This window comes from Delphinus delphis, chromosome 2, assembly GCF_949987515.2.
Source record: "Delphinus delphis chromosome 2, mDelDel1.2, whole genome shotgun sequence".
NCBI lineage: Eukaryota > Metazoa > Chordata > Mammalia > Artiodactyla > Delphinidae > Delphinus > Delphinus delphis.
The window spans coordinates 148,209,512-148,233,533 of NC_082684.1; the positions used below are offsets into that span (position 1 = coordinate 148,209,512).

At 38.6% G+C, this 24,022-nt stretch overlaps 1 long non-coding RNA gene across 1 annotated transcript in view; it reads right to left on the reverse strand.

Moving 5' to 3' along the window:
- Positions 1-1,100: 1,100 nt before the first annotated feature.
- The window catches only part of LOC132420986 (uncharacterized), a 69,848-nt gene continuing 46,926 nt past the window's right edge, over positions 1,101-24,022 (reverse strand). Inside the window, exon 3 of the long non-coding RNA XR_009518487.1 lies at positions 1,101-1,116. This is a non-coding gene — a long non-coding RNA (uncharacterized lncRNA). The remainder of the gene's footprint in view (positions 1,117-24,022) is intronic.

The following is a 24,022-nucleotide window of genomic DNA, read 5'->3' on the forward strand; positions in this document are numbered from 1 at the left end:
TTACATTCTTAGTTTTTTAAAGAAATGCAGAGTATTTTCGAAAACTCATTTTATGTGTGGTACCCACCCACCTCTTTCCTTTTTTCCTTGAAAATCCTAATGAGGAAAAGTGACTTTTGAGCTTTGTCATCTCAGCCTAGGTACTAAAAGCAGCCAACATTACTACTGTTGCCATATCTGTCTTTCTCTCTATTATACAAGTACATCGATGATGTAATTGCAGAAGTTAGGGTTTACTCAAGCTGTTGGAGTGAGGGATTTTTTTTAGATTGCCTCCTTCAGCAGGATAGAGCAATTGTAAAACAGAACCAAGTACACAATTTAAGCAGTTCATCTCTGGAAAGCAAATCTGCAGTATCTTCATCTTGAAGGACTGATCAACAGCTCGAAATGCAAAACCATTGGTCAAGCTCAATTTGCTCCAGACTGGATGCTGAGCTGGAAAAACACCTGGGTGACAACAATGCTAGTCTATGACACCTTGGCTTTTAACCCCTTCCAAGAAGTCCTCAACTTTTCTGTTTAGCTCTAATTTTTCCCCCAAATCCCAAGGGATTAGAAAATGTCCTCGCCTTTTATTGCAGTCTTGTTTTTTCCTAAGCAGATCTTCTCCCGAAAGTTGAGCACAAACTAAGCAATCATTTATCATTCTGCATTTAAAATAAAACAGTACCTGAGAAGTCTATGATCCTCAGCAGAACCAACCATATTACAAACACAGGAGAGCTGAGCGTTTAAAAATCATCTACTACACTAGAACCCCCCTGGTTGTTCTTCAAAGTGCAGATAAAAAGAATCGACCAGAAATGACAGACACAAAAATCACATGCAGATGAGGCAGCGCATACCGGGAAAAGAGAACATACCTGAGGGATTCTCCTTTAAAAAAAAATGCACACACCAGCTGGGCTGTTCCTCCCCTTCTTCTGGAGCGCCTGTGTTTTCCTTTCAGGAACACCACTTGCAATGCCGTTTCTAGTCTCCTTTCCTTTTTTTCGGCCACAAATAGTTGAAGCGGAGGCTGCGTCCTAGCGATCCGACTCAAGTGCAGTCAGGCATGCCTGTGGGCTGCAACGGTGTCTGTTCTTGTCAATTCTCTCGTGCTCCCCGGGCAGCCTGCAAAGCAATTTTACAACTTAGCTGCTGGCGCCAAACTGCCTTTCACTCTCCTCATTGCCAAATTCCTTCAGCAGCTCGTTTCTCATCTCTGTCTCTAGGAAAGCCAGAGGGGTTGTCTCCCGTGCGCCGACGAGCGCCCGGGTTCATCAACAATTGAGGGGCAGGAGCAGCAAGGCTGAGTGCGTGCTGGGAACTTCCCAAGCGCTGCCTCGGCCGCTGCTTTGGGGAATGCAGCACAGCCACCGTGCTGCCCCAGCCTCCTCTACCCAGAGCGCCTCGGCTCCCTCTGCCGCTGCCGCTGCCGCTGCACAGAGCAGCTCCTCCGAGCTGAGCCACAGCCCTTGCTCGCAGGAGATGCACTGTGGCCGCTGCCAGGTGTGGCCGTCACCACCGCACTGACAACTAACTGTGCGGGGCGCAGCTTCATATCTGGGGAAGACGCCTGTAATGCTGGCGCTTCCTCAGCCTAATTTTCCCTGTATCGCTGAGTGATGACCTAGGAGACAATCGTATGGCCAGTTCTGCTAGCCTCGTTTGCAGCCTCTTTTATAACAGAGATAATGTAATAATTACTGGTTTAGATGAGGTTAGCTGTGCTCGGAATCATGAAAAGTACAGTGCGCAGAGTGTAATTCCCAATTAGCCACCAAAAGACAACTAACAGAACACCCTATTTAGAGAGAGGAGATGCTGAGATCTCATCCCAGGTGGTCTTCTTCTTTTTAATGTGTGGAAAACCATTTGAATTAAATCCTCAAAAATCTGAATTAAAGACACATACACAAAGTGGGAAATGGTAGATAACTTAGAATGATCCAAAGGTTTTGTTTCTCACTTAGAAAGACTGCCTTCCCGTTTGATATGAGCATTTTACAGATCTGGCTAGGAACTGAATGGCCTTGCTTTCTTTTTTAGTTTTGCAGAGCAGAGGAGGTAGGGGGAGTAATAGCTCCCACTTTCCATCAATAAAGCATTTTCTATCCTCTAACCCTCCTGTTGAAACAAACACAAAAAAGTACTGGATCTTAAAATAAAGCCCTAGAGAAGCTCAAGTCCTGGAATAATCTGTAGGTTTGAAGCTGCATCTGGTCTGCTGGCTTACTTCTATTTACTTTTCTCAGCTTTTTAGAAAACAGGAGGATGTTTCCAGGACGAAAGAACAGTCGACTATCAGCCGAGATCAACCAGTATAAGAAACACAGATGTGTGTGTCATTTTTCAATACATTTAAGGATGGATATTCCTTGACCAACTTTACAATTGACTCTACTTTGCCGAAATATTTACTCTACAATAGCTGCCAGCGAAATGAATGGTTAACCTTGGTATCACAGTTTTGGCTAAACCTGTGGCCAAACACACTCCATTGACTATATATGACAACCAAATAATAGCTCTATGACTGTTTTAAAAAATTGTCCCCAAATTTAACACAATGTATGTATCAGGTGCTGGTAACCAAGTGCTTTCCCACTCCCAGCTCTCAGCCCCACCTTTAGCTCACAGCAGCACAGCTTCCTCAACCTGCTGCTTAAGTGACTATTAATAGACTTGAGCAGCTGCTCAAGGTCTAATGAGCTGCATCGGGGGGCAAACACTGGGGCAGTGTGATCCCCACCTTCAGCAGCCACCAGCGTGGCTGCCAGGACAAAACTCAGCTGCCCCAGGGTTTTAAGCACTCAACAGTAGGAAAGGAAAACTCTTAGACCTGAAAGTAGATTGTAAGGCAAACCATGACTTTTTTATACAGAAAAATTCAGGCTAGTCAAGACACAGTTTTTGAGCGTGCCCTTCAATACACAGAGGAAAGAAACACCTATTCAGAGTCTTCTTTTCTTCTTTTTCTAGTGTGCAATACCCAGAACAAAGTGCTGAGGCTATGCCCAGCTGAGAGCCCCCAGTACCCAGCATAGTACAATATATGTAAGTCCTCAGTAAACTGGGGTATAATGTCAGTGTTTTAAATGTTTAAACCTACAGAAGGAAATACAAGAGGATCCTAACCCTGAATGGTCTCCAGAATGTGTTATGCAGTGTAAAGAAAAGAGGTGTGAAAAATATTGCTCTAATTCAAATACACTCGTAGAGGAAATAACAACAGGGTTACTGATCATCAGTCTGTTTTTAAGACGAATGCTCCAAAGCCAGTGTGTGTGTTCTGATAAATGTACTGCTTAAGTCTAATCATCAGCATTCTGGTTACATATTTCAAAATGGAAATTGTTTACATCTCTGAAAGTGGCAGGAATCATGTGTCTGAGGGATACCAGCTGCTAATAAAATAGGTCACTACTGGAAAGAGTGACAGAGCTTGATGACTTAATTGACCTGCAAGGACACCACAGTTCCTAATAGAATTTCCTAGGTGCTTGTTGGGTAGTTTTCACCTGCTGAGTATCTGATTTGAATAATGTGTAATCACAATGATATAAATGCAGCACTGAGTTAGAGTCCTGCACATGCTTATCAATAAAACACAGTCATTTCTGCAAAGAGCTTTTCAAATTCTTGGATTAGTGACATTAAACAACACAGGAGAGTAAACGATTGATTTCCATATATATACTTACAACTTCACATATACACACCCCAAAACTTATTCACAGATTGATTAAGACAATAAGATCATGTTTTCCTCTAAGTCTTTCAGCTGTAATTTCAGGAGGAATAAAACGTCGAGGGTACTATTCAACTCCCACGTCCCAGGACATAAGCTGGGCCAGATCATTTGCCTCATTTATGTCTCAGGTGGGAGAAAAGCAAGCTGTCTGGATCAATCGTCATTTTTTATTGATAGTAAAGCTTGACGAAGCCAAAAGGATGAAGTAAAAGGGCCATTCTTGTATAATTTTGTTATTGCCAGTGCACCTGGCTTTAAGCAACAAAGGAATTCTTGAAAAAGCATAAATCAAACTTGTGTGCACTGAATTGTATTTTCAGCTTTCTAGAAAACCTCGCTCTTTATTTCAGGGAACTGGGAACCAATCACTAGACCTCACTATTTTTAAAAAACTGTGACCAGTCGTTGGCTCTCTGTATCCATTCAAATGAACTGGTAAAATTGATTAACTGTCAAGATGATTGAGGACAAAAACATGATTACATCTAAAATAGCAAGCTGTTGTTTCTAGCTCTGTGTAACTGAATAATACACAGGGGAACAAATATTTTGGAATAAGCCACCCAGTGCAATTTGGAAATACTTGCAAAATGTTGATTTCATGATAGCAAAGCACACACTAAGTTCTGCTTTTAATGGTTTCCATTTAATTATGGATCACTTAAAAATTGTACCTTAGAGCAGAAGTAACTGTGTAACTTCAGAGACTAGGTCACACAAGGTACTGCAGATTTCCTTTGCCCACTCTTTCTTGCTCACTCTGGGAGAAGCTAGCTGCATGTCATGAGGACACTCAAGCAGCCCAGGAGAAAGCCAACATGGTCAGGAACTAAGGTCTCCTGCCAACAGCCAGATAGGAACTGAGACTTCCTGCCAACTGTCACGTGCACGAGCTATTATGAAAGCTGAACTTCTATAGCCACATTCAAGCTTTGACCTGACTACAGCCCCTTCTGACATGCTGAATGAAACCACCAAAGGAACCCCTAAGGCAGAAATACCCAGCAGCTAAGTTATTCCTGAAATTCTGACCCACAGAAACTGTAATATAATAAACATTCATTGTTTAGAAGAAACAAGGAAAGGAAGGAAGGACGGAGGGAAAGAAGGAGGGAAGGAAGGAAGGAAGGAAGGAAAGAAGGGAGGAAGGGAGGGAGGGAGGAAGGAAGGAAAGGAAAAAGAAAGATAGAAACAGAGAAAGAAAGAAGGAAAGAAAAAGAAAGAAAGAAAGGAAGAAAGAGAAAGAAAGAAAGAAAGAGAGGGAGGAAGGGAGGAAGGGGGAGGGAGGAAGGAAGAAAGAGAAAGAAAAAAAATGTACCTTTGAAATTTCCAAATGAGGAAATTAATTGACATGTAGATATAAGTACACTTAAGTGTTTTAAGGTATAAAAATTTTAGGTTCAACAAATTCGATAACAAGATGAGCATATACCATACTTTCCTAGTCAGTATTGGTAGTTTTCTTCTCTGGGCCTTCTTAGCACTTTTATAAACCTCTATTATAGCATTAATTGATCATAAAGTAGTTAACTATTAATTTACTCATCTGCTTGCTGTTCCATGCTAGAAGGTTCCTTGAGGACAGAGATCATGGTCACTTATGTTTCTATCATCAATGCCCAGATGACGGCCAGGCTCATGAAAGGTAGGTTGAGTGAGTAACACTGTGCTTAGTTAGTAGAGCACAGAGTTAATGAGGCTAAGGACATGAGTTGCGTCCCTGTGTAGCCAATTAGCTTTGTTCTATTTCTTGGTCCAAGTGGCACCCTTAGTTCACACCAGCTGTCTCATGTATATGTGCCAGATCAAACCTTCTAACTACATACTTCAACAGTGGGGAGTCCGTAACACAATAATAATATCTAAGGTTTAAAGCCCTTACAAAGTGTTTTTCCATGCATTTTCTCATTTGATACTTATCTTTAAAAACCTGCAAGACATAGTAGTCCTGTTATTGGCCCCATATTCACATGATGAAGCAGACTCAGAAAGGCTACATGACTTACCTGATTGCACAGAACTAGTAAGTGATGGAGACTAGGTAACAAATCAGCCATTCAACTCCTATTTTAAGACTGGTTCCAAGGCAAGGAGCTGACAGGTATCTATTTAAACTAACACCATAATAGACGGCAAATGTTGTAAGTTGTTTTTTTTTTAAATAAATAAAGTGAATGAAATTATTCACGCAGATGATCTTTTAGAATATTTCTGCTTGGATAATTGTCATTAGACCTTGGGTAATGATCGTTCACTACTGGATGCTATCTGGCATGATAGCATCTATACTCTCATTCTGATGTGCTGGTTTTTATTTTCCTTATGTAAAATTAGTTGTCAGCACTGTACTCAAGCAAATCACCAGATGAAGGTATCTTTGAAGTGGTTCTAATTTGCTGAAAAAACACAGCATATGGATGAATAGAAAGTTTCCCATTTCCTTATTCCTTTGATTTTAGTTGATTCAGGGAACTATGATTTAGTGATGCAGCACAACATCTAAAAGTTCTGACTCTGGAATCACAGTTCCTGGTTTCTAATCTGAGCCCTAACATGTACTTACCTTTCTGACTTTGGTCAAGTTTCTTAACTTCTCTAAGCTTTAGTTACTTCATCTGTAAAATTGTATAAAAATAATCCCTATTCATTCTCTTGCTGATGAATCAAGGGAGATCGTCCTTGTAAAGCAGTTTGGTACATACATGACTTGTAGTCATGATTCAATAAATATTAGCTAGTAATAATTAATGTTATCAAACGTCTTACCAGATATCACTGTCCTCATTTTCTGCTGTTACTAGCCTGCCTTACATTCATCATGGTGAAGTTTTCAAAGAAGTAAATTATTTTTAAATTATAATAAGAATTTTTTTTAAAATCACAGTTTTAGAATAACAAAGGGCCTATTTTTGATTCATAGCTCTGCTGCTTTCTTCCTGTATGGTCTTATACTACTTTTGTAACCTCTCTGAGCTTCAGTTTCCTGTGTTTGTATGTACTATGTGTTCAGTATATGTATTCCCTTTTTCTTTTTCAACTTTTTTTAGTTGAACTTTTCTGCGACTTTTCTGGGACTTTTCTGGGACTAATGAACCAGGTGGTTAGAATCAGAAACTCAGAGAAAGTTAAAACGGAGATGAACGTAGCAGTTAATTTGTACTTTTCCCTTCTCATTTTATTAATATATATGAGAACAATTGGCACACTTAACTTTCCCAAGAAAGAATGAATACTGCCTAATAAGCTACATACATATTTCACAGATAAGCACAAGATAATGTCACACTACCTTTTCTATTCTTTATTGATTTCCATATGCAAATTTTAACTTGGTTTGACAAAGATAAAAATTATCATTTTAATGGTTTATATTTGCTTGCTAAACATTTTATGTCCACTAGAAATTTTTACACGCTTGATAATAAAGTTCATATATAAATTGAGCTACCGTGTTCAATATTAGAGGGAACAAATGTCTCACATAAAATATTTATGTATATAGTGATAAATAAATGATTCTTGGGTTTTCTTTTCTTATCTTTCCCTCTAGTGCAAAGGTTAAGGAGTACAATTTTAAATCATACTACTTCCCAGTATTTCAGGAGTTATTCAACATATGCTAATGACTCCAAGGACAGTGGAAATGACCCCAATAGAAGCTTCATATGACTGGATTAGAATCATTACCAACCAAAAACTGCATAGATTCAAAATTTGTGAAGATATATCCTTTTTCTAACCGAATTTGGTACTAAACCATATTTGGTATTAAAGAGATTTTATTTGCCCAGTTTCTGGTTATAAGCAATGGTCATGGCTTACATTAAAAGTCCTTTCCACCTAGCTTAAACAACTGTGTACGACATAGACAAACCATGAGTCAGTACAAGAGCATATTTCTCTGAAATAGTCTAAAATACTTTTATCAAAAATAGATATACTTCAAATATTTTGTTTAATAAAATCGGACATCATAGCCCTCCTCTTCGTGCCATTTCATATTCTGCTCAGTTTCCTTGTTGTTATCTCCAGAGAGCACATTCATATACTCAGCAAAGCCTGGAAGGAAAAGAGCAAAAACAAAACCCTGCTTGCTGGTTTGGAGCCAGGGAAAAAGGCTCTCTTATCAGAAGGTCTGACTCTATGTCAACTGTGAACTTCATGAAGTTTGGAATCAGAGCTTTTCACTTTCCCCGTCTGCCCTTTTTTGTTTCTCCTTCAGCATCTCTTTCTTTTACTTTGGAGTGTTACTGAGAAAAAGGCTCTCTAACCAATGCCGTGTTCGAAATTAATAAATTATATCACTTGGGAGGAACAAGAAGTTAAGACAATGAACCCACAGTCTTTCAAGAATAATTCTGAAAGTACAATTGGTACATAGTACAATTGGTAATTTTAGTGTTTAGGACACCTATAAAATGAGGGGAAATAAAGAGCAGCTACCCATTTGTGTTTGTTGTGAGAGTTAAATGCATGAAAAATGTAAAAAGCTTGACAGTTTATCAGCCATTGTTGTTACCGATATAATCATTGTCTTTCTTATGGGTTCTGGAGAAGGAGAAGTTACACCTCTGGAAGTGGTAGGAGGAAGCAATACCTTGTAGTATCAGAGAAGGATCAGATGGGAGATAATAAACAGTCTTCCTCATGTAGATGGATTTTTTCCAGTTTCCAAACATATACCCTGAGAAAAAGGTATTTTTAAAGAAGACCAGAAAGATCTTCTGCTAAAAATGTCACCCTATTACAATACCTGAAATTCTCGCATCTAGTGGAGAATTTTTTAGATTGATAAGTGATCTTATATTAAGTTAAAAATAGTGTTACCTGCAAATACTTTCTCCTTTTTTTTTTTAATGTCTTTATTGGAGAATGGTTGCTTTATAATGCTGTGTTACTTTCCGCTGTATGACAAACTGAATCAGCCATATATATACATACATCACCATATCCCCTCCCTCTTACATCTCCCTCCCACCCTCCCTGTTCCACCCCTCTAGGTGGACACAAAGCACTAAGCTGATCTCCCTGTGCTATGCAACTGCTCCCCACTAGCTAACTATTTTACATTTGGTAGTGTATAAATGTCAATGTAACTCTCTCACTTCGTCCCAGGTTACCCTTCCCCCTCCCAGTGTCCTCAAGTTGATTCTCTACATCTGCGTGTTTATTCCTGTCCTGCCCCTAGGTTCTTCAGAAACTTTTTTTTTTTTAGATTCCATATATATGTGTTAGCATATGATATTTGTTATTCTCTTTCTGACTTACTTCACTGTATGACAGACTCTAGGTCTGTGCACCTCACTACAAAAATTTCAATTTCATTTCTTTTTATGGCTGAGTAATATTCCATTGTATATTTGTGCCACCTTTTCTTTATCCATTCATCTGTTGATGGACACTTAGGTTGCTTCCAGGTCCTGGCTATTCTAAATAGAGCTGCAATGAACATTGTGGTACATGACTTTTTTGGAATTATGGTTTTCTCAGGGTATATGCCCAGTAGTGGGATTGCTGGGTCATACTGTAGTATTATTTATAGATTTTTTTAAAAACCTCTTTATTGGAGTGTAATTGCTTTAAAATGGTGTGTTAGTTTCTGCTTTATAACAAAGTAAATTAGCTATACATTTACATATGTTCCCATATCTCTTCCCTCTTGCATCTCCCTCCCTCCCACCCTCCCTATCCCACCCCTCCAGGCGGTCACAAAGCACTGAGCTGATCTCCCTGTGCTATGCGACTGCTTCCCACTAGCTATCTACCTTACGTTTGGTAGTGTATATATGTCCATGTCTCTCGCTTTGTCACAGCTTACCCTTCCCCCTCCCCATATGCTCAAGTCCATTCTCTAGGAGGTCTGTGTCTTTATTCCGGTGTTACCCCTAGGTTCTTCAAGACATTTTTTTTTCTTAAATTCCATATATATGTATTAGCATATGGTATTTGTCTTTCTCTTTCTGACTTACTTCACTCTGTATGACAGACTCTAGGTCTATCCACCTCATTACAAATAGCTCAATTTCGTTTCTTTTTTATGGCTGAGTAATATTCCATTGTATATATGTGCCACATCTTTATCCATTCATCCAATATGCTCTTTGGAGAAATGTCTATTGAGGTCTTCTGCCCATTTTTGGATTGGGTTGTTTGTTTCTTTGATATTGAGCTGCATGAGCTGCTTGTAAATTTTGGAGATTAATCCTTTGTCAGTTGCTTCATTTGCAAATATTTTCTCCCATTCTGAGGGTTGTCTTTTCACCTTGTTTATGGTTTCCTTTGCTGTGCAAAGGCTTTGAAGTTTCATTAGGTCCCATTTGTTTATTTTTGTTTTTATTGCCATTTCTCTAGGACGTGGGTCAAAAAGGATCTTGCTGTGATTTATGTCATAGAGTGTTCTGCCTACGTTTTCCTCTAAAAGTTTTATAGTGTCTGGCCTTACATTTAGATCTTTAATCCATTTTGAGTTGATCTTTGTGTATGGTGTTAGGGAGTGTTCTAATTTCATTCTTTTACATGCAGCTGTCCAGTTTTCCCAGCACCACTTATAGAAGAGGCTGTCTTTTCTCCACTGTATACTCTTGCCTCCTTTATCAAAAATAAGGTAACCATAGGTGCGTGGGTTTATCTCTGGGCTTTCTATCCTGTTCCATTGATCTATATTTCTGTTTCTGTGCCAGTACCATGCTGTCTTGATTACTGTAGCTTTGTAGTATAGTCTAAAGTCAGGGAGCCTGATTCCTCCAGCTCCGTTTTTCTTTCTCAAGATTGCTTTGGCTATTCAGAGTCTTCTGTGTTTCCATAGACACTGTGAAATTTTTTGCTCTAGTTCTGTGAAAAATGCCATTGGTAGTTTCATAGGTATTTCATTGAATCTGTAGATTGCTTTGGGTAGTATAGTCATTTACACAATGTTGATTCTTCCAATCCAAGAACATGGTATATCTCTCCAGCTGTCTGTATGATCTTTAATTTCTTTCATCAGTGTCTTATAGTTTGCTGCATACAGGACTTTTGTCTCCTTAGGTAGCTTTATTCCTAGATATTTCATTATTTTTGTTGCAGTGGTAAATTGGAGTGTTTCCTTAATTTCTCTTTCAAATTTTTCATCATTACTGTATAGGAATGCAAGAGATTCCTGTGCATTAATTTTGTATCCTGCTACTTTACCAAATTCATTGATTAGCTCTAGTAGTTTTCTGGTAGCATCTTTAGGAGTCTCTATGTATAGTATCATGTCATCTGCAAACAGTGACAGTTATACTACTTCTTTTCCAATTTGGATTCCTTTAATTTTTTTTTTTCTTCTATGATTGCCATGGCTAAAACTTCCAAAACTATACTGAATAACAGTAGTGAGAGTGGGCAACATTTTCTTGTTCCTGATCTTAGTGGAAATGGTTTCTGTTTTGCACCATTGAAAACAATGTTGGCTGTCGGTGTGTCATACATGGGCTTTATTATGTTGAGCTAAGTTCCCTCTATGCCTACTTTCTGGAAGGGTTTTATCATAAATGGGTGTTGAATTTTGTTGAAAACTTTTTCTGCATCTACTGAGAAGATCATATAGTTTTTATCCTTCAATTTGTTAATATGGTGTATCACATTGATTGATTTGCATATATTGAAGAATCCTTGCATTCCTGGGGTAAACCTCACTTGATCATGGTGTATGATCCTTTTAACGTGCTCTTGGATTCTGTTTGCTAGTATTTTGTTGAAGATTTTTTCCTCTATCTTCATCAGTGATATTGGCCTATAGTTTTCATTCTTTGTGACATCTTTTTCTGGTTTTGGTATCAAGGTGATGGTGGCCTCGTAGAAGGAGTTTGGGAGTGTTCCTCCCTCTGCTATATTTTGGAAGAGTTTGAGAAGGATAGGTGTTAGCTCTTCTCTAAGTGTTTTATAGAATTCGCCTGTGCAGCCATCTGGTCCTGGGCTTTTGCTTGTTGGAAGACTTTTAATCACAGTTTCAATTTCAGTGCTTGTGATTGGTCTGTTCATATTTTCTATTTCTTCCTGGTTCAGTCTCAGAAAGTTGTGCTTTTCAAGAATTTGTCCACTTCTTCCAGGTTGTCCATTTTATTGGCATAGAGTTGCTTGTAGTAATCCTCATAAGCTTCCGTATTTCTGAAGTGTTAGTTGTTACTTCTCCTTTTTTATTTCTAATTCTATTGATCTGAGTCTTCTCCCTTTTGTCCTTGTAGAATCTGGCTAATGGTTTATCAATTTTGTTTATCTTCTCAAAGAACAAGCTTTTAGTTTTATTGATCTTTGCTATTGTTTCCTTCATTTATTTTTCATGTATTTCTGATCTGATCTTTATGATTTCTATCCTTTTGCTAACTTTGGTGTTTTTTTGTTCTTCTTTCTTTAATTGCTTTAGGTGTAAGGTTAGGTTGTTTATTTGAAATGTTTCTTGTTTCTTGAGATAGGATTGTATTGCTGTAAACTTCCCTCTTAGAACTGCTTTTGCTGCATCCCATAGGTTTTGGGTTGTCGTGTTTTCATTATCCTTTGTTTCTAGGTATTTTTCAATTTCCTCTTGATTTTTTCAGTGATCTCTTGGTTATTAAGTAGTGTATTGTTTATTCTCCATGTGTTTGCATTTTTTACAGATTTTTTCTGTAATTGATATCTAGTCTCATAGTGTTGTGTTCAGAAAAGATACATGATACAATTTCAATTTCCTCAAATTTTTCAAGGCTTTGTGACCCAAGATATGATCTATCCTGGAGAATGTTCCATGAGCACTTGAGAAGAAAGTGTATTCTGTTTTTTTTTTGGATGGCATGTCCTATAAATGTCAATTAAGTCCATCTTGTTTAATGTATCATTTAAAGCTTGTGTTTCCTTATTTATTTTACATTTTCGATGATCCGTCCATTGGTGAAAGTGCGGTGTTAAAGTCCCCTGCTATTATTGTGTTACTGTCGATTTCCTCTTTCATGGGTGTTACCATTTGCCTAATGTATTGAATTCCTCCTATATTGGGTGCATAAATATTTACAATTGTTATATCTTCTTCTTGGATTGATCCCTTGATCATTATGTTGTGTCCTTCTTTGTCTCTTATAAGAGTCTTTATTTTAAACTCTAGCTTGTCTGATATGAGAATTGATACTCCAGTTTTCTTTTGATTTCCACTGCATGGAATATCTTTTTCCATCCCCTTACTTTCAGTCTGTATGTGTCTCTAGGTCTGAGGTGGGTCTCTTGTAGACAGCATATATATGGGTCTTGTTTTTGTATCCATTCAGCCAGTCTATGTCTGTTTGCTGAAGCATCTAATCCATTCACATTTAAGGTAATTATCGATGTGTATGTTCCTATTACCATTTTCTTAATTGTTTTTGGGTTTTTTTGGTAGGTTTTTTCCTTCTCTTGTGTTTCCTGCCTAAAGAAGTTCCTTTAGCATTTGCTGTAAAGATGGTTTGGTGGTGCTCTCTTAACTTTTGCTTGTCTATAAAGCTTTTAATTTCTCCATCAAATCTGAATGAGATCCTTGCTGGATACAGTAATCTTGGTTGTAGGTTTTTCCCTTTCATCACTTTAAATATGTCCTGCCACACTCTTCTGGCTTGCAGTTTCTCTGAAAGATCAGCTGTTAACCTTACAGGGATTCTTTTGTATGTTATGTGTTGCTTTTCCCTTGCTACTTTTAATATTTCTTTGTATTTAATTTTTGATAGTTTGATTAATATGTGTCTTGGCGTGTTTCTCCTTGGATTTATCCTGTATGGGACTCTCTGTGCTTCCTGGACTTGATTGACTATTTCCTTTCCCTTAGTAGGGAAGTTTTCAACTATAATCTCTTCAAATATTTTCTCAGTCCCTTTCTTTTTCAGTTCTTTTTCTGGGACCTCTATAATTCAAATGTTGGTGTGTTTAATGTTGCCCCAGAGGTCTCTGAGTCTGTCCTCAATTCTTTTCTTTCTTTTTTCTGCTCTGTGGCAGTTATGTCCACTATTTTATCTTCCAGGTCACTTATCCGTTCTTCTGCTTTAGTTATTCTTCTATTGATTCCTTCTAGAGAATTTTTAATTTCATTTATTGTGTTGTTCATCATTGTTTGATTGCTCTTTAGTTCTTCTAAGGTCCTTGTTAAACATTTCTTGTATTTTCTCCATTCTATTTTCAAGATTTTGGATCATCTTTACTATCATTATTCTGAATTCTTTTTCAGGTAGACTGCCTATTTCCTCTTCATTTGTTTGGTCCAGCGGGTTTTTTACCTTGCTCCTTCATCTGCTGTGTTTTTCTGTCTTCTCATTTTGCTTAGCTTACTGTGTTTGGCGTTTCCATTTTGCAGGCTGCAGGTTTGCAGTTCCCTTTTTTTTTTTGGAGTCTGCCCCCAGTAGCTAAGGTTGTTTCAGTGGGGTGTGTAGCCTTCCTGGTGGAGGGGACTAGTGCCTGTATTCTGGTGGATGAGGCTCGATCTTGTATTTCTGGTGGGCAGGACCACATCCGGTGGTCTGTTTTGGGGTGCCTGTGAACTTATTATGATTTTAGGCAGCATCTCTGCTAGTGGGTGGTGGTGTTTTCTTGTCTTGCTAGTTGTTTGGCATGGGGTATCTAGCACTGGATCTTGCTGGTCATTGAGTGGAGCTGGGTTTTTAGCATTGATACAGAGATCTCTGGGAGAGCTCTCACCGTTTGATATTACATGGGGCCGGGAGGCCTCTGGTGGACCAATATCATGAACTTGGCTCTCCCACCTCAGAGGCTCAGGCCTGACACCTGGCTGGATCACCAAGACCCTGTCAGCCACACAGCTTAGAAGAAAAGGGAGGGAAAAAAAAGGAAATAAAATAAAGTTGTTAAATAAAAAATTAAAAATATTATTAAAAGTAAAAAACACAAAAGGAAAAATAGAGAGCAACCAAACCAATATAAACAAATTCACCAATGACAACAAGCGCTAAAAACTATACTAAAGAAAAAAAAAATGGACAGAGAGAATCCTAGGACACATGGTAAAAGCAAACCTATACAGACAAAATCACACAAAGAGACATATACATACACACTCACAAAAAGAAAAAGGTAAAAATATATATATATATATATATATATATATAAAGGAAGAGAGCAACCAAATCAGTAAACAAATCTACCAGTGATAATAAGCTCTAAATACTAAACTAAGATAAACATAAAACCAGAAACAAATTAGATGCAGAAAGCAAACCCCAAGTCTACAGTTGCTCCCACAGTCCATCGCCTCAATTTTGGGATGATTGTTGTCTATTCAGGTATTCCACAGATGCAGGGTACATCAAGTTGATTGTGGAGATTTAATCCGCTGCTCCTGAGGCTGCTGGGAGAGATTTCCCTTTCTCCTCTTTGTTCGCACAGCTCTCAGGGTTCAGCTTTGGATTTGATCCCACCTCTGCATGTAGGTCACACTCTGGCGTCTGTTCCCTGCCCAGACAGGACAGGGTTCAAGTAGCCACTGATTAGGGGGCTCTGGCTCACTCAGGCCAGGTGGAGGGAGGGGTATGGAATGAGAGGTGAGCCAGCGGCGGCAGAGACCAACAGGACGTCACACCAGCCTGAAGCTCGGCATGTGTTCTCCCAGGGAAGTTGTCCCTGGGTCACAGGGCCCTGGCAGTGGCAGGCTGCACAGGCTCCCAGGAGGGGAGGTGTGGACAGTGACCTGCGCTTGCATACAGGCTTCTTGGTGGCTGCAGCAGCAGCCTTAGCGTCTCATGCCCGTCTCTGGTGTCCGCACTGATAGCCACGGCTCACGCCCATCTCTGGATCTCGTTTAGGCAGTGCTCTGAAGCCCCTCTCCTCACACACCCTGAAACAATGCTCTCTTGCCTCTTAGGCAGTTCCAGATATTTTCCCAGACTCCCGCCCAGCTAGCTGTGGCACACTAGCCCCGTTCAGGCTGTGTTCATGCAGCCAACCCCAGTCCTCTCCCTGGGATCCAACTGAAGCCAGAGCCTCAGCTCCCAGCCCCCGCCCATCCTGGCGAGTGAGCAGACAAGACTCTCAGTCTGGTGAGTGCTGGTCAGCACCAATTCTCTGTGCAGATCTCTCTGCTTTGCCCTCTGCACCCCTGTTGCTCTACACCGCTGTTGCTGCGCTCTCCTCTGTGTCTCCGAAGCTTCCCCTCGCCCAAACCCCATCTTCACTAGTGAAGGGGCTTTCTAGTGTGGGGAAACTTTTCCTCCTTCACAGCTCCCTCCCAGAGGTGCAGGTCCCGTCCCTATTCTTTTGTCTGTTTTTTCTTTTTTCCTTTGCCCTACCCAGGTAGGTGGGGAGTTTCTTGCCTTTTGGGAAGTCTGAGGTCTTCTACCAGTGTTCAGTAGGTGTTCTGTAGGGGTTGTTCCACATGTAGATGTATCTTTGTTGTATTTGTGGGGAGGAAGGTGATCTCCACGTCTTACTCCTCTGCCATCTTGAAGGTCTACTCTCCCATTTTGTATGTTGACTTTTCACTCTGTTGACTGTTTCCTTTGATATGCAGAAGATTTTTAAGTTTGATTTACTATCACTGTCTATTTTTGGTTTTGTTGACTGTGCTTATACTGTCATATCCAAGAAATCACTGACAAATTCAAAGTCTTGTAGCTTTCCCCTATATTTTCTTCTAGAATTTATATAATTTTAGTTCTCATGTCTAGGTCTTTAATCAATTTTGAGTTAAAATTTGTATAAAGTGTAAGGTTAGGTCCAGCTTCATTCTTTTGCATGTGGATATCTAGTTTTCCCAATACCATTTGTTGAAGAGACTATAGTTTCTCCATTGTGTGGTTTTGGCATTGTTGTCAAAGATTACTAGACCATATATGCAAGAATTTATTTCTCGGCTCTCTTCTATTCCATCGGCCCGTATGTCTTTCTCTGATAAGGGTTTAATATCCAGAATATGCAAAGAACTCCTACAACTCAGCAACAAAAATTAACCCAATTTAAAAATGGGCAAATGACTTGAATAGACATTTCTCCAGAGAAGGTATACAAATGGCCAACAAGCATATGAAAATAGGCTCAATATCACTAATCATTAGAGAAAGTCAAAATAAAACCACAATGAGATATCACTTCACACCCATTAGGATGGACACAATCAAAAAACAAAACAAAACACCCCACAGTGTTTATGAGGATGTGGAGAAATTACAACTCTTGTGCACTGTTGGTGGGAAAATAAAATGGTACAGCCACTATGAAAAACAGTATGGAGGTTCCTCAAAAAATTAAAATTATCATGTAATCCAGCAATCCCACTTCTGGGTATATAGCCAAAATAGGTGAAAGTAGGATATCAAAGAGATATTCACACACCTATGTTCATTGCAGCATTATTTCAATAGCTAAGAGGTGGAAGTAACCCAAATGTCCATCAATGGATAAATGGATAAAGAAAATGTAGTACAGCTGATCCTTTAAAAATGTGGGGATTAAGGGCACCAACCCCCAGCAGTCAAAAATCCTCATACAACTTTACAGTCTCCTGGGTGTATCTGGGGTTCTGCATCTTCAGGTTAAACTAACCGAGGATCGTGTAGTATTGTAGTAAATATTTACTGAAAAATATTCATGTATGAGTGGACTCACACAGTTGATGTTGTTCTAGGGTTGACTGTATACACATACAACAGAATATCATTCAATCTTAAAAAGGAAGGAAATCCTGTCACTTACTACAACATGGGTGAACCTGGAGGACATTATGCTAAGTGAAATAAGCCAGTCTCAAAAAGAAAAATACTGTATGATTCCCCTTGTATGAGGTACCTAAAGTAGTCAAACTTACAGAAACAGAAAGTAGAATGGTGGTTACCAGGGACAGGGGGAGGGGGAAATGGAGAGCTGGTGTTCAATGGGTATAGAGTTTCAGTTTTGCAAGATAAAATGTTCTAAAGATCTGTTGCACTAGGATATGCATAGTCTTAGCACTACTGAATGGTACGCCTAAAACTGTTGAACATTATAAATTTTACATTATGTGTTATTAATCAAATTTTTTTAAGTGCTGCTATTTGAAGGGGGTATTATGTTAAACTGCATATTACCATATATAAAATAGTTTATCCGGCTTCCCTGGTGGCACAGTAGTTCAGAGTCCGCCGGCCGATGCAGGGGACACCGGTTCGTGCCCCGGTCCGGGAAGATCCCACATGCTGCGGAGCGGCTGGGCCCGTGAGCCATGGCCGCTGAACCTGCGTGTCCGGAGCCTGTGGTCCGCAACGGGAGAGGCCACAACAGTGAGAGGCCTGCGTACCGCAAAAAAAAAAAAAAAAAAAAAACTTTATCAAGTTCCTCCTGGAGATGGAGGATAGAATGCTGGAACTGCCTCCATCTTGAGCTCCTAAGAGCACGACCAGTGGTTGCCCTGAGGTGCCTCATATTTCTCAAGTGCTCTCCCTTCCATGCTCTTGTCTTTTTTCTTTTCTTTTCTTTTCTTTTTTTTGTGGTATGCGGGCCTCTCACTACTGCGGCCTCTCCCGTTGTGGAGCACAGGCTCCGGACACACAGGCTCAGCGGTCATGGCTCACGGGCCCAGCCGCTCCGCGGCATGTGGGATCTTCCCAGACCGGGGCATGAACCCGTGTCCCCTACATCGACAGGAAGACTCTCAACCACGGCTCCACCAGGGAAGCCTCCATGCTCTTGTCTTTTATAGGCTTAGTTCCAGTGATCAACTATCCTGCTCTGACTCTTCTTCATTTCTTCTTGATCAATTTGCAATAATTGTCCCTTGGCTTCTATATAATTCATGGGTCTGAGATCTCTGGCCCTCCAAAGTTTCTGGTTGGTAAACTCTTTCCCTGTAGAACAGAGGTGGCAAACACAAATAATTCCAATGGTCAGGAAGGTCATGTTGATGGTTTACATTATTTGAGTGTGATAAAATGCAGAGAAATGGGGACTGTAAGAAACTGCAGTGTACAAGCCCTATAAAAGGGATAATGAGAGGCACACTGGACAATAAGATCTGCCTGTTCTTTTAAATACGCCATAAATCTGAAAATTATTTCAAATCTGGAATCTGTTTGAAATAAAACAAAACAGAACTGTGGGTTCTTTGCAGTTGATTGGCCATCAGCTTCTGATTATTGCTATAAAACTCAAAGAGATAAGAAATGTGGATATTCTCCCAATCTCAAATTACATACAAAAAGAGGACTGATTCCTCTTTTCTCATGGAGAGACCCAGATATGAGACCTTATGAAACCTTATGAAACCCTAGGACTTAGGCTCTTTCCTCAGCCCAACATCCCTCTTGGTGCTTCTTCTCCTTGGTATCAATGGCTTCCACAGGCTATTGTTAGTTGATAGGCTTTGATTCCAAAAGCTCCTCCCATAGTGTTTCAGTGATTTTACACACCCTCTTGCCTTTGTCAGTCATTGTCTCAGGTGTATCTGCTTCCCCAACCATCTTCCCTGGGTTCTTCCTCATCTGAGAAGTGTTTGATACCTTTCGTGTTTCCACTGTTCTTACTGGTGTCATACTCTCATTGATAGAAGGCTTCCAAAGTCAAGGACCCCTGCCAAATTCACTGAAGGCAACTGTGAGCTGAAATTTTAAAAGATCTCACAGAAACAATCAGAACCCACTGAGGTTGCCTAGAGAAATGAGTGTCTAGAATGCAGCATAGTTCAGTCTCTTATGTCCTCTCTAAATTATCCTCTGGTATGCCACGAGTTGGGCCACATTCCCCTCTGGCCCAGAGTGCAAGGACATTTTTCCTCTTAGTATCCAGATGCAAGTCTCCAAAGCCATGAGGACAATCCCATTTTACCATCAGAAACATTCCCATTGTGCACAGGGTGCATAAACTAATCAACATCCAGATATAATTATCGATTCTCAGTAGTTTTTCCAAATTAAATATGCAAAATATTTTGAGATATAGAAGCCATAGGAAAATAAATGAAGCTACCTGTTTAAGAACAAAGACTTTATAGGGCCTACAGATTGATTTTCTTGAAACAACCCATCACAATTGATACTGTTCCATATTATCACTGACTCCATGAAACCACTAAAGCAATCTCAACATATTGGCTTGTGTCAAATATAGTTTATGGTCAAGAAAAGCAAATACTTCATTAAAGCAAAAGAATTTAATGTAATTTATTCTTCTCCTTCCTTCCTGTCTCCGCCTTAATCTGCATGATGAGCTCCCCTTTAAGTTTAATTCAAGGGAACACTATTTAAATTTAGACAGAGTAACTAGGATAGCAAAACCAAAAACTCACAGACATAAACAAAAATAGTTGACAAGATGTCCTCATTCTAAAATATAAATGGCTATAAGATCCTCCTGGTATCATCTTGTGTATGCAAAGAAACAGAAGCCACAAGGAATGTGAAAAACTTGAGAACAGGAGAACCCCAAAATAAACAAAGGCATTCAGGTGAAAGCACAGCAGGTAATTTGAAAACAGCAGCTTCATACTTCAACTCAGGATGAATTTTTAAAAATATGTTCTTGAAAACCAATTTTGTGAAAAAGTGAAGAACAGAAAAGGAACACATTCAAACCCCATACACAATGTGTATATGAAGGAGAATAATATCCCTCCAGAAATAAAAACATGACATAAGGACAAGCCCACAAAACAGACTTTTAAAAGAGGTAAACTAATATTTCATAAAAACTAAAATAAATTTAAGAAAGTGACATAAGATATGAAATAATAATATAAATTAGAATTAGGTAAATCACAGTATGTTTATAAAACTCAGAAAAGAATTAGAACTATATTTTCTCAAATTATGTCTTAAAAGTAAAAGCAAATTTCAAAAATGAAAAAAACAGACTTTAGATATACAACTCATCACCTTAAGAGAAATATAAGTAAAAGGAATAAATTTTTAAATAAAAATTATGGAAAATAGTAAAAAGAATTCACGATAAAATGGCACCTATAAAAATTAGGCAAAGAAAATTGAACAGACATATAATAAGACGACCTGAAGAAGAAAAAAAAATAGTAAAATCTTTAAGGAAAGTTTCCTGAAATTTAAAACAAACAAAAAAATGAAATCTGTTGTTATGAGAGATCATACTGCCTGCCTGGGAAAATCAAACCATAAAGATTAATACCAGCAAATATTCTAGCAAATTATTTGGATATTCAGACAAAAAGACCAAGTTATTTCTATGGGAAAAAGTCAGATTGTTTTCAGACTTTTTGACAACATTTTATACCAAAACAACAATGGAGTAACAAAATTAAAATACCTCAGGAAGGAAAATATGAGCCATAAATTGGACATCTAGACAAATTGACTTTCAAGCATAAAAAATACAAACTGCTTTAAACATAAAAAATTCAAGGAGAAGATCCCACATGCATGCTGCAACTAAGAGTTTGCATGCTGCAAAAAAAAAAAAAAAAAAAAAAAAAAAAAAAAAAATCAAGGAATATTATTCTTGTGATTTCTTCTGGACAAATATACTGTAAAAAGAGTTTCAGATAACCAAAGTAAGTGGGTGCATTTTGGCATAGAAAAACTGGTGGCAATTTGTATGGAAACACAAAAGACCCCGAATAGCCAAAGCAACCTTGAGAACAAAAAACGGAGCTGGCGGATTCAGGTTCCCTGACTTCAGACTATACTACAAAGCTACAGTAATCAAGACAGCATGGTACTGGCACAGAAACAGAAATACAGATCAATGGAACAGGATAGAAAGCCCAGAGATAAACCCATGCACCTATGGTTACCTTATTTTTGATAAAGGAGGCAAAAATATACAGTGGAGAAAAGACAGCCTCTTCCATAAGTGGTGCTGGGAAAACTGGACAGCTACATGTAAAAGAATGAAATTAGAACACTCCCTAACACCATACACAAAGATCAACTCAAAATGGATTAAAGACCTAAATGTAAGGCCAGACACTATAAAACTCTTAGAGGAAAACATAGGCAGAATACTCTATGACATAAATCACAGCAAGATCCTTTTTGACCCACGTCCTAGAGAAATGGCAATAAAAACAAAAATAAACAAATGGCACATAATGAAACTTAAAAGCTTTTGCACAGCAAGGGAAACCATAAACAAGGTGAAAAGACAACCCTCAGAATGGGAGAAAATATTTGCAAATGAAGAAACTGACAAAGGATTAATTTCCAAAATTTACAAGCAGCTCATGCAGCTCAATATCAAAAAAACAAACAACCCAATCCAAAAATGGGCAGAAGACCTAAATAGACATTTCTCCAAAGAAGATATACAGATTGCCAACAAACACATGAAAGAAGGCTCAACATCACTAATCATTAGAGAAATGCAAATCAAAACTACAAGGAGGTATCGCCTCACAACAATCAGAATGGCCATCATAAAAAATCTACAAACAATAAATGTTGGAGAGGGTGTGGAGAAAAGGGAACCCTCTTGCACTGTTGGTGGGAACGTAAATTGATACAGCCACTATGGAGAACAGTATGGAGGTTCCTTAAAAAACTAAAAATAGAACTACCATACAACCCAGCAATCCCACTACTGGGCATATACCCTGAGAAAACCATAATTCAAAAAGAGTCATGTACCACAATGTTCACTGCCGCTCTGTTTACAATAGCCAGGACATGGAAGCAACCTAAGTGTCCATCGACAGATGAATGGATAAAGAAGATGTGGCATATATATACAATGGAATATTACTCAGCCATAAAAAGAAACAAAATTGCGTTACTTGTAGTGAGGTAGATGGACCTAGAGTCTGTCATACAGAGTGAAGTAAGTCAGAAAGAGAAAATTAAATACCGTATGCTAACACATATATACGGAATCTAAGAAAAAAAATGGCTCTGAAGAACCTAGGGGCAGGACAGGAATAAAGATGCAGACGTAGAGAATGGACTTGAGGACACGGGGAGGGGGAAGGGTAAGCTGGGACGAAGGGAGAGAGTGGCATGGACATATATACACTACCAAATGTAAAATAGATAGCTAGTGGGAAGCAGCCACATAGCACAGGGAGATTAGCTGAGTGCTTTGTGACCACCTAGAGGTGTGGGATAGGGAGGGTGGGAGGGAGACGCAAGAGGGAGGGCATATGGGGATATATGTATAGGTATAGCTGATTCACTTCATTATAAAGCAGAAACTAACACACCATTGTAAAGCAATTATACTGCAATAAAGATGTTAAAAAAAAAAAAAAAGAAAAACTGGTGGCATTGAGCTTCAATAGTTACCCTCACAAAAAGAGAGACAATCGGATAGCATGTGTCTTCTTATGAAAAAGTATATACAACCACCTATGAAATAGTCCTACCAAAGAAGTTTGAACCTGCGTCTAATAGAGCCATTGGATTTAACTACTGATTTTTAGGAAATATAAATTTTAGATTGTGTTAACTCATGCCAGAGGGATCTGATCAACAAAATCCAGGATGTGGGAAATCTATAAAACAAGTAAGCCTAGTATTTTCTTCAACAAATAAATTTCAGAAAAAGAAGAAAATAAGAGAACCTATAAAGTGCACTTGAAAGATATAACAAGTAAATTCAATGTTTAGGTATTATTTAGATTCCGATTAAAAAGAAGGGAAAGAGAAAGAGGAAAGGGGAAAGAAAATCTTTGTGAAATAACTGGAAATTTAAACACTCAAATGGATATTCAGTGATATTAGAGGATCATTGCTAATTTATGAAGCAATGGTATGAAAGATTGTGTTACAAAGAGTTCAAATACTTTTAAAATGTATACTGAAATATTTAAGGATGAAATGATGTAATATCTGAGATTTGCTTCAAATTAGACAGGCTGAGAAGGAGTGGATAGGGGTAGAGTTGAAAGATCAGTCATTGGTTGATAGTCATTGAAGCCAGTTGACAGGCACATAGGAGTTCATTGTAATAATCTGCCTATATTGTATGTTTAATATTTTATATAATAACATACAATTCAAGTCATCTGATGCCTAGTGATCACACTGTAAAAGAACCAGTTTATTTGGGGCTGTATGGCCTGTGTGAGTGCAATGAACCAAATATTTCTATACCTTCGTGAATAAAAATTATTTGGGCTTTATTAGCATCATCAGAGAGAAAACATAAGGTCATTAGCCTCATTTTCTTACACAATTGCATTTTCTTGGTTAAAAGACATGCATCTGGGGGCAGAACACAGCCAAAACTATCCCAATCTTTAGACCAGAAACCATTTTTCTTTCCCTAAACGGGAATTTATTTGTTAAAGATATTGAACTTCAACAACATAACATCACAGATTTCTAATGAAACTCATCATTAAAATATCAAATTATGTTAATCACAACATTTCGGTACACCAGG